This window comes from Parasteatoda tepidariorum, chromosome 10 (genome assembly GCF_982258835.1).
Source record: "Parasteatoda tepidariorum strain Cologne lab strain chromosome 10, Ptep-v5.0, whole genome shotgun sequence".
NCBI classification, from domain to species: domain Eukaryota; kingdom Metazoa; phylum Arthropoda; class Arachnida; order Araneae; family Theridiidae; genus Parasteatoda; species Parasteatoda tepidariorum.
Window position 1 is genome coordinate 71,554,114 of NC_141764.1, and position 16,328 is coordinate 71,570,441.

Sequence of the window (16,328 nt, forward strand, 5' to 3'; positions counted from 1 at the left end):
TCAAATAGAACTTATCAAGTTTTTTTGTTAACAGAAATAAATATCCTTGTTAAGTCATCCTTGTTACTAAAATTCAAAGTTTATTTACTTTATCGGAAACATTTAGAAACAGATCATTTCAAAACATTTGAAATTTTTACAAATTGACTAATCTATGATTTTTTTCAATTGGGATTAAAAATCATATTATACAATGAACACTATCCATCATTCGAATTATTTTAAATTAAAGATAATGACTTGAATAGTAAAGTTTATTACAAAACGAAAAATAGATTATTTACATAATTAAATAATCTCAGTTTTATAAATGGTCGCATTTTTAAAATAGCTCAAATATATTTTCATTTATAACTATTTTATTGAGTTCTTTCATTTTTCCTCAAACATATTCCCTTGTTACGTATAACTGTAAACTTTATTTACTGTATCGGAAACATTTCGATACAGTACATTACATCACTTTTAAAATTGTTATAAATTGACTTATTTATAAATGATTTTTAAAATCGAGATCTTTATGCGATACTTTTTGTTATACCGAAATTCATAAAGAAAGTACAGAAAAGAAAGACTAAGTTTTGTCTGCTGATCCTGTAGTTACGTTGTTTATTTTTATTTTTATAAAAGAAATCTCCAAACATGTTCTCTTTAAAAGTTTAAAAAAAATACTTGATGTACGTTTTCTTTTCTTGAACAACGGAAGATTGAAACTTTTGAACGTGTATTGCTTAGATTTTTATGAAGGGAAAGAACGAAAGAATGAGATTTTATTTATCATTCTCTATTTTTTCGCAAAGTAGATATAGATATAAAAAAAGCGCTATTTCTTTTTTTGAAAAAAAAATAAAGCAATGTAAAAGTTACTTTTGAAATGCCTTTCTTTTAAAAGCAATTTTAAAGTTATATATTTGTTCCGCCCTTTTTTACTTCTATGGAAAATAGACATTTTAAGGAAAATATTTGAAAAAATACTTTTCTTCTTTTTTAGATTACAAAAATTCTGTCTATAAATTATAAAAAGAAATGAAATGTTTTCCTTTTTCGAAAAAACCAAGCAAACCTTATTCGCTCATAATCTAAGTTTCAATTTGAATTTTTTTTTGTTATTAAAAGCTTAATAAAACTAATTTTTTAAAGATGCAAAAATAAAGTAAAGAATTTTTTTATTTTTTGTGTTTTTGAGAAAAATGAGGTAAACAAATGCCATATCAGTCGAGAATTGTTAAAACTACTTCTGAGGATGATATACATCAGTATGAACAAATAGTCTTTTGCCTACATTAATTTAAAATTGAAAATATGACAATAAGTATGCTTTGGTGAGCCAAGAGTGAGCCGTGAAACTTATTGTTTTATTTCCTAAATATTAAAATGCAAGCAAATATTGACAGGATAACTTAGGATTATGCTGTAGAGAAGTAATCCTGCCATAAATTTTCTTTTGCATTTTACAAACAAATAATGACTATATCTTTCGGAATAATGCAGTAGTGAAATAATCTTGCAATATTTTTTTTTTGCATTTTACGAACAAATAAAGTCTGGATAACTCAAAATTACGCACTAGAGAAGTAATCCTGCCATATTTTTTGCACCAGAGAATCTAAATTATGGCTCTTTGCATTATATTTCATTTTTTCAAATAATTTAATTCTCAAGACCGAACAACTAAGCATTTTTTTCTGTAATTTTTTAATCTATTTTCCAAATTTCTCACTTTAATTTAAGTTTTGGCATAAGACCCTTAGATGTGCGTTTAGTTTTGGGTTAATAGACAGCATTGAAAAAAATAATCTTTCAAAAGTTTGCATCTAAATTATTTTTTAAATTATATGACTTTGATTTCTTTTATTTGTTGATAATCAAAATAATCAAGATAATCAATATTTTAATTACGAAATCAGACACAAAAACGTACTTTCTCTGAATAAACATACTTTTTTTCGACAAATTCGAATTTATGATCCCCAAAATATAGGGGGTTGCCGCAATCGGGGAAATGCAGGGTGTTTATAAAGTCCCGGACCCATTTTGATGTTTAATAACTCATAAAATAATAAAGATAGATTAAAATTAGCAACATAAATGGTTAGATAGATTCAAAAAGTTTCATGACCCTTGTCAATGTACTTCCACATGTGCCCCCTTCGTCGCACGGAGAATATCATGTCGATAGTCAATTTCACGCCAGGTAGCGGCATGCATGTCGGCATCCACAGAGGCTATTGCGGTTGTAATTCCGGCTTTTAGGTCATCAATGTTCGACACCATCCTCATGTAAACATTGTCCTTTATAAATCCCCGAAGAAAAAAGTCCAGCGGCGTTATATCAGGTGATCTGAGTGGCCAAGGAATTGGACCTCCTCGCCCAATTCATCTTCCTGGAAAATTGTTATTCAAAAAACTTCTTTTTTGCAGAAAAGTCGGTCTCATCAGTCGTGTACTTAGACATGTTGGAAAACTTCGTATTTCCACAACTAGAAGAACTTCAGCCACATGGCTTTTTGCAACAAGATGGTGCACCACCTCATTGGGGTATCATCGTTCGTAGTTCTTTGAATGACCTCTTTCCAGGTGGATGAATTGGACGAGGAGGTTCAATTCCTTGGCCACCCAGATCACCTGATATAAAGCCGCTGGGCTTTTTTCTTCGGGGATTTATAAAGGACAATGTTTACAGGAGGATCGTGTCGAACATTGATGACATAAAAGCCAGAATTACAACTGCAATAGCCTCTGTGGATGCCGACATGCTTGCCGCTACCTGGCGTGAAATTGACTATCGACTTGATATTCTCCGTGCGACGAAGGGGGCACACGTGGAAGTTCATTGACAAGGGTCATGAAACTTTTTGAGTCTATCTAACCATTTATGTTATTAATTATAATCTATCTTTATTATTTAATGAGTTATTGAACATCAAAATGGGAACGGGACTTTATAATCACTCTGTTTAGTCCGAATAGCTTGGTCAGGAGGCGTTAAAAAAGTTTACACCTCTTAATGTTGTTTTTCCGTATTTCACATCTTTTTTCTAACTGCTAATTTTCAAAAGAGTCATGTACTTAAAATTCGATTTTCAGGAACAATTCAACCGATTTCGCTCAAATTTTGCATTTTTAAATGCTAAATTGCATACTTTAAAATTATGTTAAAATCTGTATACCTTACAGTTCAAAAGTTTTTCCACTGCTGTTAAATAAAATAATAAAAAAATATTAAATATTTACTAAAATTTATTTTTCGCATGGAATTATTTTTTAATGAATAAATTTTATTATTTTGTGCATAATTTTTGCAAGTCACTTAAAAAGCTCTCGAGATATAGCGAAATGCGCAAAAAATAAAATTAACATTATGAGGTCAAAACTTTGGAACGCTCTCCTTGCCAAACTATTGGGATCATATTTTCCAGATTATGCCTACCCTCTATATTTTGGGTGTCAAAAATCCAAATCCGATAAAAAAAAAGGTATGCTTATTTAGAGAATAATATTTAGAGAATTAGAGGGTATGTTAAGTGCTTTTCTGTGTCTAATTTCATAACATAAATTATCGTCCGCACTAATTAGTTAGTCGCCTCCTCAAACCATTAAAATTGAATCCTAGAAAGTAAATATTCAATCATTCAAAAGTTATTCAGGGTCGTCTGTTTTAATTTTTCCTGCACTGTACGACCAATACAGTAAAAAACTTCAGATTTTCAACATGAAAATCAATTTTAAAAAAAAAATATAATTTTTATAAATCCTTAAAAATTTATTTAACTAACTCGACAGTAGTTGTGAATTTTTTTTTATTATTTTGTTTACGTTTATGTAGTTTCAAGTAATTTGACATGAATCATTAAGAATTTTAGTTAACTCTAATTTTAAAGATCACACAATAGGAACATTTTTCAAAATGTAAAAAAAGAATATCAGTTGTTGATGTGGTAGGAAAATATTATAAAAAAACCAACAAAATGTTAAGATTTTCTTCTTAATAAAGTCTTTTAAGTATTTCCGCTTATAGACAGAAATATTTAATGTCTTTTATGCAAATCCATATTCTATGCTAAATTGCCTGAAGCTCAAATCGCAGGCAAAAATGAATCGTTAAATGTGTATAAATTTCTTTATAAATGCATATAAATTCATTACAATTATTGAATACATAAAATCTTACACCAACATCAAATTAAAACGATACTATACTAAAACTATCATCGTAGTTGAGTTACAAATCGTTTAAAAATTATTATTATTATCCCTTTTCTTACCTGAAACTATTAAGGCATAAGCTTAATTTTTTATTTAATTAAAATAAAGAAAGGTAAATACGCTAGTTACCAATGTTGAGCCAGCTGGATTTTCCACAAATACTACCTCATCATTATTTGATATAAAAGTTTTTTTTAATCACAAACTCATAATCTTTAATGTCCTATACATCAATCAAAAACACCTGCTCCCTAATAGATTCTAAATAAACTTAATGGTTTGAATTAAAACCACTTAATTTTGCATTTTTATTATCGTTTGCCTATAACTAAAAGAAAATTACTTTTAAAAATAATCGCTTTATTCTGCATTCATATTCATAGCCATAGACATTTTAATTTAAAATCGTTTGGGATTCTGTCAAAAAATTATTAATACTCTATAAAAATTACTGAAATTAATCAAAACTTTTGTTAAGAACACGGAGAAATAGAGAGATTTTACTCTAATGATAGAGCATGTACAAAACTACATTATTTTTAAATGAGCGCCATAATAGCAACACTAAAACCACAATGCTTTTAGCGCCATAACGGCTGAACTACTAATTTAATTTGTGATTTTATCGTTTTCTTAATTATTTTTAATTGTGTTTAAGAGGTTCTTTGTAATCACTCGGTTATTTTCTTTTGTTTTAATACTATAACATGCTTATATGTTGATTCTTTTAAGATGTCGCGTGTTAATGAAAACAAAAGTGTATTTGCAAAATAAATTACGATTTTAATTCATTTAAAAACTTCATAAGCTTCAAAAATATACAGATTGGAAATAACATTCGAATTGTTTCAAGGGTTCAAAAATAGGCGCCATTTTCAAGACTTGGCAAACGTAAATGAGAAGAAATAAAAATGGTTTTAAATATAAAACGTTAAATTGTCAACGGAACATGTAAAATAAAATTGAGTAACATAACAGAAAAAACTTCAGTAGCCGAGAGAGAACAAAATAAAATGAAAAAAAAAAAAAGAAAAGAAAAACCGCAGTGGACGAGAAGAGCTAATCAGGATAATACGCATTTCCACACGCTATAGAGTGGTGGTGAGGAACTAATGACGTAAACATGAGAATCAGCATTCATATGAATAAAACAAGATTCCAGAAAATCAAGATGAGCTGATGTGACTGGGGTGAAAATGATTTCATCCAATGTTAAAACCAAGTCGTGAGTTTGCTCCTGTCTTCAGATCCTGAGAAAAGGATTTACTGCTTAACATCCTCACCTTTCAACCTAATCATAATTTTCTTAAAAACCTTTCTAATACCATATTTTTTTATCTCTCAGGAGCAAAATTACAAGAGTATTATAAGTTTAACTAAGTCTAAAATAAGCAAAAAACTTAGGAATATAGGCAAAATACAAAAGAATTGATGATTTGATAATAATTATAGTTATTGGTGAGAGTTCTCTACTCAGGAGGTAGAAATATTTTTATTATGCATTACTAAATACCAAAAGAGAATTTTTTTTAAATTTCAAGTATCTGTAAATTATTCTCCGCTGAAAAAGTGAGAGAGATATCATAGAAATGCTATAGTCCTATTATTTCCATACTCATAATTCATTGATTTATTACTCTACGGACACAGTGTTGGTATAGAATTGATCGGAATTTTTCTCTAGTTTTGAAATATGCCATCAGAAACTTTTCTATTTTAAACCATAAAAAAAAATTATATGTAAAAAACTAGATTTTTCCAGATTTTTTTTATCAGAAAAAAAAGATAACATATTTCTTGGAAAACATTTTAGTCGCAAAATACAGATTCAAAAAACATAAGTATATAAAAATTAAAAAATGCCGAGATTTGTTCAGGTAAAATTCTCTATTACCTGGAATATGCGTCTCCATTATTGATCGAATGAAAGTGAGCTCGTATGGCAAAGCAATCTCAACCAGAGGGCCGATTTGCCAATACAGCGGCCTCTACAACCCGCTCTCCACTTAAAAAAAAATTTTAAATAAAAAAAAATTATTCTTGAAATTTTTTTTAGTTTGGGTAATAAATTTAAGACATAAAAGTTTGTTTTATAATGGGATACCTGCGTAGTGTGGGTATCTAAATCCTGATTTGTTGCTGAAACGTGGTATTTGCTTACGTTAGCAACTGTTCTTCCCATTCTATTTCGAGCCTGTCAAGTATTAATTCTCTTAGGTGACACATTCTATATTCTTTCATTAAGATTTCAATTCTATCATAAATTCCTTACTTAACACAAATGTAGGCATGGAGCCATATATAACATAAACAAACTAATTACGCATCGAAGTTGCCAGATACACGAAACAAATATATATCACGGATGCAATAAAATAAATAAACAAATGATAAATCTAAGTTAAGTGAAAGACATAGACGTGAAAGAATTCTATTTCAACAGATTCGATGTGCAATACGGCACTGTATTTAATTAACTTCACGTTAATTATCATTCTAATTTGTGTGGAGAAACTTAGTTCAACTTAACCAGCCATTTTGCTTATAAGCGATCTACGGACGCTGGCCTCATAAGGCACCAGTGTGGGTATCCGTGATCTTCTTGAAGTGCAAGTACCCGATTGGGATCAACTACAAAAAAGAGGAAAATTTCGAAAAAAAGGGGGCAAGTCGTTAAAGGCCGTAGAGTTGTATATTGAAATCAGAGGGTGCTCACAGCGAGTTAGAGTTTTGGCCCCCTAATTATCTTTATAAATTTATTAAATAAACTAAGAAAATCTGTATTTGCATTTTACACAAAGTACCCGAAATGAATAAATTCGATGACCAAAAATATATCTGTAGTTAATAAAGCATGAGCAATGTCTAGATTATTAGCATTAAATACAATGCTTTACGTGGATTGAAGAGACTTTCTTCGGAGAACAACACACGACAAAAAGAAGTTTTCTGCTGCTTTCTTGATAGTTCTATTTTAGGAAACGCTAATGTTGTGTTTATATTTAATGTAGCTAAACAACTTGTGCGAACGAAGGATAATAAAATAGAGTTATTGTATCTATTTGTTATGCTTAGTGAAAGAAAGAAATGTCAATTAACGGATCTATTTCTATTTGTGGTGGAAAGAATCGGCATTTTGAAATAAGATGTTTTCTATAAAACGCACTTATTTCTTTCTATTCTTCTTCATGATAAAAGGAGGTATTTTAAAAATATTTTTCTTTATTTAAGAGCATACTACATAAAAAGGCAGAATGGACTACGTTGTGAAAACTGCAACATAGTTGATAATAACTAAAAATACAAATCAAAAACGTTCTATTTTGTAATTTTATTGAAGGTCTTATTGTATCGAGATAAATATATTAAAGAAATATTTTCTAGAATAGGATAAGGTCGTCGGGCTACCGAATCGGGGGTGCCATCCCCTCTGCAGAGGATCAAAATTGTGATGGTATGTCTTCGGATCATCCTCAGGGATGTTTCCCAGACCGTCGCCAATAGCCCATTGTGCAGCTCTAGTGTGACGTAAATAAACTACCACTACTACTACAAGAAAAGGATAAAAAGTAAATAATTGACATAATTTAGTATTAACTAAAAATACGCAATCATGTACAAATACACATAATTTAAAAACGTAAACAAAAAGTTAAAATAGTTTCCTTTTTACTTGATATTTGTTGCTTTTTCAGATTTCTTTACATATTTAATTAACCAAAGTGCATTTTTAGAAATTCAATTCATCAAAATAAAGTATAAGTATAGTTTTGTCCAGCACCAAAAATTATCGAATATGGGCATACAATGCATAAGCCAGTATATAATATTCAAACTTTTGCACAATGAAGCACAATGACTTTGTCCAGGGTACACAATAAGAAAAGGACCACCTTGAATAACTTTTGATTAAATTATTGGATCTTCCCGTTTTTGGACTCAATCTTAATGGTACGAGGGCGTGATCTCAAAAATGCTTGTTAATTAGTTCAGCCGTTATTTTAAATTATGGAATAGGACACAAAAATGTACTTTCCTTTTTTTGATAGATTCGAATTTCTAACCCTTAGATAGGGGTTAGAAATATAGGGATGTAGTCGCAATCTGGGAGATATGACCCCAATAGTTTGGCCAGGAGCCAATGGATCCCTTAGTGCTAATTTTACTTTTTGCGTTTTTCATCTCAGCTCTAGAGCTTTTTAGACAAACTTTTGGGGCAGAATCATAAGTTTTGTTTATCCATGCAAAATATAACTTTTAGTAAATATTTATTATTTTTTTACTTATTCAATAATAGTTAAAAAAATATTTGAATTATGAGTTAGATAATTTTTTACAGCATTTTAATAAATGCAATTTTAAATGGCAAATTACAAAATTTTAGTGGAATCAGTCAAATAATAAAATACCCCTTTTTTCAAAAAAAGGGTGCCCTTCGTCTGCATGAAATAATTAGCATATTTGGGGTCACCTTCTTGAACCATTAAGATTGAGTCCTAGAACGTGAAGATCCGATTAATAGATCAAAAGTTATTAAGGTGGTTCTTTTATTTATTACATCTTATTCTAAACATCAATTACGTCATAATGGCATCACCCCCTCGTACTCATAGATGGGCCTATGAATCAAAATGTTTATATTTGTTTATAACTGTCGTTGAACAGCCGACTCAATTTTTGAATATACAACTACCAATGTTCAATTCCGTAGCCTTGTAATTTTAAACTCAATTCGGAAGACAAGGGAATTCCTCGATCAAGCTTTGAAAGAAACATGTCCTAGTGGAGGATTTTTCTTTGATGGAACTAACCTGCATTTGCGTTTCATGAAGAGGAAAACCACGAAAATCTCCCGTGGTTAACCAGACGACAAGGGAATTTTAACCCATGATTCGTCTACTTCTGAGGATATTTTTTAGTCACCCCTGTGGTCGATAAAGCTGGATGCAGAATTCATATCGACTAGGCATCGTTGGGATTCGAACCAGGGGTACCTCACTAGGAAGTGAGCACTTTAACCCCGGCTCTCCATATGCTTATAAAAATAATTTAGAAGTTCACAGGCTACCTTGAACTCTCAAAAATAAGCTTCATGAATGAGTATTTCAGCTGGATAATGATCCTGAGAATCCCTCCAAAATTATGAAAAGTTGGCCTACTGCTGAGAAGATTAAAACTTAGAACAACCGAATCTATCACTTGACCTGAATCCAATAAAACACCTTTGGGAGTCCTTCAGGCAGCAGGATTCGAAAGGAGAACTCCTTTAGGACCTTCAATCGGAGAGGGCGAAAATTCCTAGGTCCCCTCTGACAGGCCTCGTTAATACTATGCCCAGACGGTGAGGCGCAGTCATGAAAGCAAAAGAATAAGCAACGAAGTATTAAAAATTTTTTATGTCCTCTTACGTTAAGATGATATATTTCAGTAAAAATTTATGAAAACTGAATCGTCTCAAAGCTTTCGATTTCAGATTCTCGTTTGGTGTTTATTTAATTGAAAGTTTTCTAGTCTATTATTTTGACTCCCCATGTAGGATGACAAAAGCTAAAATTTATCTAATTTGCATCAATAATAAATTTTGCTTACAGAAAAAGTTAGCGCAGAAAAACACATCGTTTCAAAAGTTTCGCTCCCCCCCCCTGATTTATTTTTTCTTATATCAATTACCGTAGATTTTAAATTATTAATGTTAGTTGAAACGAGTTTCAAAATTGTAACTATAAACACGTGGCTTATGATTGGGTGAGTTCCGCTACTCGGTGCTTTTGGAACTCCTCCAAACTCTTTTAACGTTTGAAAAGTAAATAATCCTTTGATGGCCGACTTTACGAACGAACCAGATCATAGTTTTCACGTGACGTCATTATTCTTTATTTAGTAATAATTCTTTAACCAATAATATAAATAATTCCATCAGAAAAATGAACTGTAATAAAAAAAATTAAAATCTTAAAGAACAATAAATAACAATTCTCGATTTTTAGAATCTTAGGGAACATTCTCACTGAATCTGTCGTGCTTAAAATGCACCAATCAAATTCTCAATTACTAAATGTATATTTCATATGAATTTTTATTTTGATGAAACAGTTTCAATAATCGTTGCAGCTTTTGAAAATATTTTGTATCAAAAGAATACATTTTCAAAACATTTAAATTCAACAAAAAATTGTTTATTTATAACAAAAAGAGAAAGATATGATGCCTCCACTCATTTTTAAGATTAAAACTTACTAAAATTTTTTCGTCTGTTTTTGAAATGCTGTGTCAAAACATCTTGAAGCATGCTCCAAAAAATCCAGGTCACTTAACTCAGTCATAGCTTTAAAAATACAAATTCTTTGAAATCGTTTCATATGACATCCAAGATTTTTTTTTACCTGAGCTCTCCTGACAGAACGATTTAAAAAATAAAAATTACTAGAAAACATACAATAAACTTCTAGTGTAACTCTTTTAAGATTAATATAATTTCTGATCAATTGGAGTTGTAAGCTAGAAAACATGACTGGTGTTACCTTATAAATAGAGCCCGGATTTTGATGACCTAAAAAGTCTCAACTAATGCCCTTAAAAAGTGCAAAAAATGCCCTTAAAAGGTGCGAAAAATGCCCTTAAAAATGCGATAAATGTGCTAAAAATGCCTTATGACATGACTTAAATAAAGAAAAAATATTAAACTAAAACAATGTTTTACTCTTTAAAATTATTATGAGTCATTTCAAAAAATATAAAGCAATGCAATACTTGTTTTACGTTCATTAAAGTTTGAAAAATATGTTTTACATCCTAAAATAACAAAAAAAGAGGAAAATATATTGACTCCAAAACATTTTCATTTTGTACAGAAACTTTAATGAATATAACAACTTCCATCTCATAATATTACTAAATATCAGAATTACATTGGATTATAAATGTTTTTTGATATTTTGAAATGTAAGCGAGCGTCTCTTGTCTTAAAGCAAATTTTTATTCCTGGAGAAGAAAATTTCCTAGAAAATTGTAATGTTCTAAACTATACAAAACAGAGAAAATGGGAAAGCTGTAACAAAGAATTACTTCTAAAGATTTTATATCAATCAATAACATAGTGGAAAAACTGAGAGCTACAATATGAAATTTAAAATTATAAGACAAATATTGCATTTCATGTAATAAAAATGTCCCAATAAATAATGAAAATAGGAAAAAATTAACAAAAAGCTTAAAAAATGCTTTAAAATGCAAAATACGGCCCAAAATTTAGAAAAAAATGCCCTATAAATCTTAAAAAATGCTCTAAGGGACAAAAAATGTCCAAAAATGCAAAAAAATGCAAAAAAATGCAAATGTCATCAAAATCCGGGCCTTACTTATAAATAAAATAATAAACGTGACTGTTTCCACATTATTTTGCAACAATACGTAATGGTAAACCTATTAGAAAAATTCGTTTTTCGTGAGTCCCTCTAAGAGTTATTAACATTAATTTTTAAATGACTTTTTGCTTCGGGAATTCAACCTGAACTTTTCTTTGAAACGTTTGAAATTGTACTCTATTTGAAAGGTCTTATAACTTTCAATTTTTTTGAAATTTCACAGAAATTTTTCGTTGAAATATTCAAAATTCCACTCTGTTTGAAATTTCACTGAAATTTATCTTTAAAATATTTGTAACTCCCTTCTATTTGAAAGGCTTATTATCAATCTATTTGAAAGTTCATTCAAACTTATCATTGAAATATATAAAATTCTATTGTATATGAAATTTTAATAAAATTTATTATCGAAATATTTGAATTCCCAACCAATTTGAAACATCCTATAATTCATCAGTCTATTTGAAATTTTGCTCAAATTTATCTTTAAAATATTTTAAACTTCTCTTTATTTGAAAAGTCAAGAGTTGGGAGTCGATTACAGTAATTGATTACAGATAATTACTGCTATGTAATCAATTACTTGTAATCACGATTACAGGTAATCGCGATTACAAGTAATCATAATTCTTGATTACATCAGAGTAGAGCAAGATTGTCATCTATTACATTTTTCAGGTAGAGTAATCAATTACTTGTAATCATGATTACAAATTTTGATTACAACTGTAATCGTGATTACAGTACTCAATTGCAGTAATCAATTACTGGTAATCATGATTACAAACATTCATTATTTTGATTACAACTGTAATCTTGATTGCATAACCAATTACTGTAATCATGATTACTTGTAATCGTTTTTGTTGTGATTACTTGTAATTGCAATTACTTGGAATCATGATTACAGTTGTAATCAAAATTTTGGTGAATTGTAATCAAGATTACAAGTAATTGATTACTGAAATAAATCATTGTAATCATGATTATAAGTAATTGATTACTGTAATCGACTATTGTAATCATGATTACAGCTGTAAACAAAGTTGTAATCGCGATTACAGTAATTGATTACTGTAATTGTTTGTAGTAATCACGATTACAGCTGTATTTAAAATTATGTTACCTTGTAATTATGATTACAAGTAATCGATTACTGTAATCGAAAAATGACATTGATTACATTTTTGCCCAACTCTGGAAAGGTCTTATTACTATTCCATTTGAAAGCTCACTAGAATTTATCATTGAAATATTTCAAATTCCACTCTATTTTAAATTTTAACAAAATTTATCTTTAAAATATTTGAAACTATCCATTCTATCTGAAAGCTCTTATTACCACTCTATTTCGCTTAAATTTATCATTGCAATATTTAAAATTCCCCTCCATTTTAAAGTTCACTGAAATTTATCATTGCAATATTTGAAATTCCACTCTATTTGAAATCTTGAGGGGGAGGAGAACCCTCTCATATTAAGTTGAAGACAACTATGACAAAAAATCAACTAAACATTTATTAACAACTGAAACATAACAAGCTAAAACAGAAACATAAAATTAAGTAAGACTGTGTGGGATAGAGACTGAGTAAAGTTCGAAGCTTCTTAAATACTGGGGAAGTTCCAAGGTTGCCGATCGTGTGTTTGTAATCCCGTTGATTCTTTTGGCGCCTACGCACCATGCCTGGCGCCACAATCTTAATAAAATTTATCTTCGAATTATTTGAAAAAACTCCAGTGTTGGGCAGGGTTGAGAAGGACTTAAAATTGTTGGAAATAAACAGATGGAAAAATCTAGCTCAAAGTCGCCCTGCCTGGAGGCAGCTAATTGAGAAAGCCTTGGCCTGCACTAGGCTGTAGTGCTGACGAAGAAGAAGTTGAAATTTCACTGAAATTTTTCTTTGAAATATTATACTTCTCTACGCTATACGACATTTCAAAGTTGATCTCTTAAGGATTTTGAGGGTAATGCTTTAAATTAGTTAGTGCTCTACTTAAATTAATTAAATAAGAATTCTTTTTTACTTTATGGTCTAGAATTTATATGCCAATATATATTTTTCGGTACATTAAGGCAGTGGTCCCCAACCCCCGGTCCGCGGACCGGTACCGGTCCGTGGATCAAATGGTACCGGTCCGCCCATTTCATTGAAACTGAATTTAAATTTCTAGGTTTATACCCCAAATTAAAAATATCTGTGTTCCATTAAAATTTTATTTATTTGAAAAAAAGATGCCCCCGAAGGTAGTAACAAAATTTTTTTTAATGTTTTAAAAAGTAAAAAAAAAAAAAAAAAAGAAATCTTCTGCAACTATTTTCTCATTCAATTAGTTTTAATAATAAAAAAAACAATCATCGTAAGTGTAAATATCATAAATAAAAAACGAAAGCGTGACTCGACATTTGCATTGGAACTAATAAAGAACTTCGTCTTCTCTCTCGATTCTGACGCCTCACACAGCGAGAGTGTATAAGTAAGTAGGACTGGGCGATGTTAAGATTTCAGCATCGTGATGCATCGCCACTCAAACATCGTGATGTTTCGATACATCGCGATGTCACATTACTATTTCACATTTGGTTTTGCCAAATTTTGCATTCTTGCACACCTTTGCTTTTTTTTTATTTGATGCTACTGTAAAGTAAGACTAAATCTAAAATTTTAAATATATATATTAGATTTTTAGAATTTAAACTTTGTGTGTTTGTGGAAAAAGGAGAGTAAGATTTCAAGGGGGATATTCAGAAAAAATTTATAAAAGTGAAAATCTGCCAAAATGCATCAAATTTACATTATACGAACTATATTCATTTTATAGGTATTTAATTTCAATAAAGTTATATAATCAATAAGAGAAAAAAGTAAAGATAGGAGTAAATTAAATATATGACTTTATATCCGGGTATATCAATGTTTAGTAAATTGATTATTTTCTTCTTTTGTATTAAAATAATTCGATAGACTGTCTTTTTCAATTTAAATAAAACACATCTTTTCAAACTTTTCTGAAAACAATCGGAAGTTTTTAAAGTAAAGAAAGAGAGTATTGAATAAATAGTTAACTAGTGAAGTGAATAATTCATTAAAATTTTGCATGCAGCTTAAAAAAAATGAGAAATTATCTTTAAGGATGAATTAAAAAAAAAAGAATAGTATTTCAACCTTAGCCAACCAAAATTATCATTAATTTTCAACATTCTTAATGATGGTTAGGTATCTTAGACAAAAACACATTAAAAAATTATTACATTAAGAAATAATTTTTCTAGAAAATAAAATTAGAAGAAATCGGTGCATTTTTTCAGCTCTCATATTGTAATAAATTTATCTTAACATGGATATTTTAGCAATTAATATTTGATATTTGTGGATAGAGTGCAGTGCATGAAAAAAAAATTACTGTTGACTTCATAATTGGATTTCAAAAAGTCTGATTTTTTTTAAATTTATTTTTCAGAAACTATTCAACTAATTTCTTTTAACTTTTTTATTTTAAAATAAAAAGTTATATTTTTAAAAAAAATTTGTATACCTTACAATTCAAACTTTTTTCGACTATTACTAATAAAAAAATTAATTAAAATCATTTTTACATAAAATTATTTTTGGATAAACGAATTATGTCAGCCAACTGTAAAAATAAAATAGATAAAATTATAAAAATAAAATTTTAAATGTGCATTGAGCCAACAATTTAAAAATCTTTATAAACAGAAAAATAAAAAACTTAATAGAAAAAGATAAAAAAATATATATGGATTGAGAAAGCTAGAAAATTTAAAACAGCCGATGCGCATAACCTCTTGACCTTTCATTCTACAGAATTTCTTGAAGAATATCTTTCAATAATTTATTGAAGGTAGTAACCTTCAATAATTGAGGAAATTGAGAAAAACCAGCATAAAAACAAAATTTCCTGAAAAAGGATATTATGGAAATTATTATGGCTTCAATATTGTAAAAATGAATTATTTGAAAATTTATTTTCAAAATTATTGATGACCTAATGTATTATTATGTTGATAAACTATATTTCGTGGAAATAAAATTTAACTGCACACTCTTATTAAAATTGTTATAAATAAGAAAGATCAAAAAGCAGTCATGTCGAAAAAGAAAATGCTAAAGAAATAAAAACGAAACGACTGTCTTAAAAAGAAAATTTGCGTTTGAGAAGTTGTCGGTTCAAAACCTCGTTTGCAAAGATTTTTTGCAAAAATATTAGATTTTTTTTTTAATATTTTCTAACAATAATAATAATCATTTTTTAATAATTGAAAATGTGGTCATTAGGTAAAATTGCAGCTTTATATAAAATTATTAATGAAAACATTTTATCCATATTGAGGGAATGCAATTCTTCAGATTTAACAAAGAAAAATAAATAGGTAAAAAAGTAAATAAATAAAAAGTCTTATCGAAACAGACGATCGTTTCTTCAACAACACAAAAATGATCTCAAAGTATTGTCAAATTACAAAACATAAATAATCCTCCGAGAATCACTTTCTTTTCTTGGATTTACACGAAATGAAGAAAGCACCTTTTCATCTTTCATTGGCGATGAGTTATAGTCACATCGGAAATCATCGTGTGAGCACATCGTTACTTGATGCTTCGCGAAGGAAGAAACATAGGGGAAAATATCGTCACGACAATCGATGTCGCCGCATGATCGGGGGAAAATGCTCATCGCACGTGCTTGCGAACATCGATGTTGGAGAGGGAGAATCGTGCTTCGCGGCATCGGGAA

At 29.4% G+C, this 16,328-nt stretch overlaps 1 protein-coding gene across 1 annotated transcript in view; it reads right to left on the minus strand.

Annotated features, from left to right (window-relative positions):
- The window catches only part of LOC107439657 (arrestin domain-containing protein 2), a 230,078-nt gene that overhangs the window by 150,285 nt on the left and 63,465 nt on the right, over positions 1-16,328 (minus strand). The gene's annotated exons all lie outside the window — the stretch shown is intronic.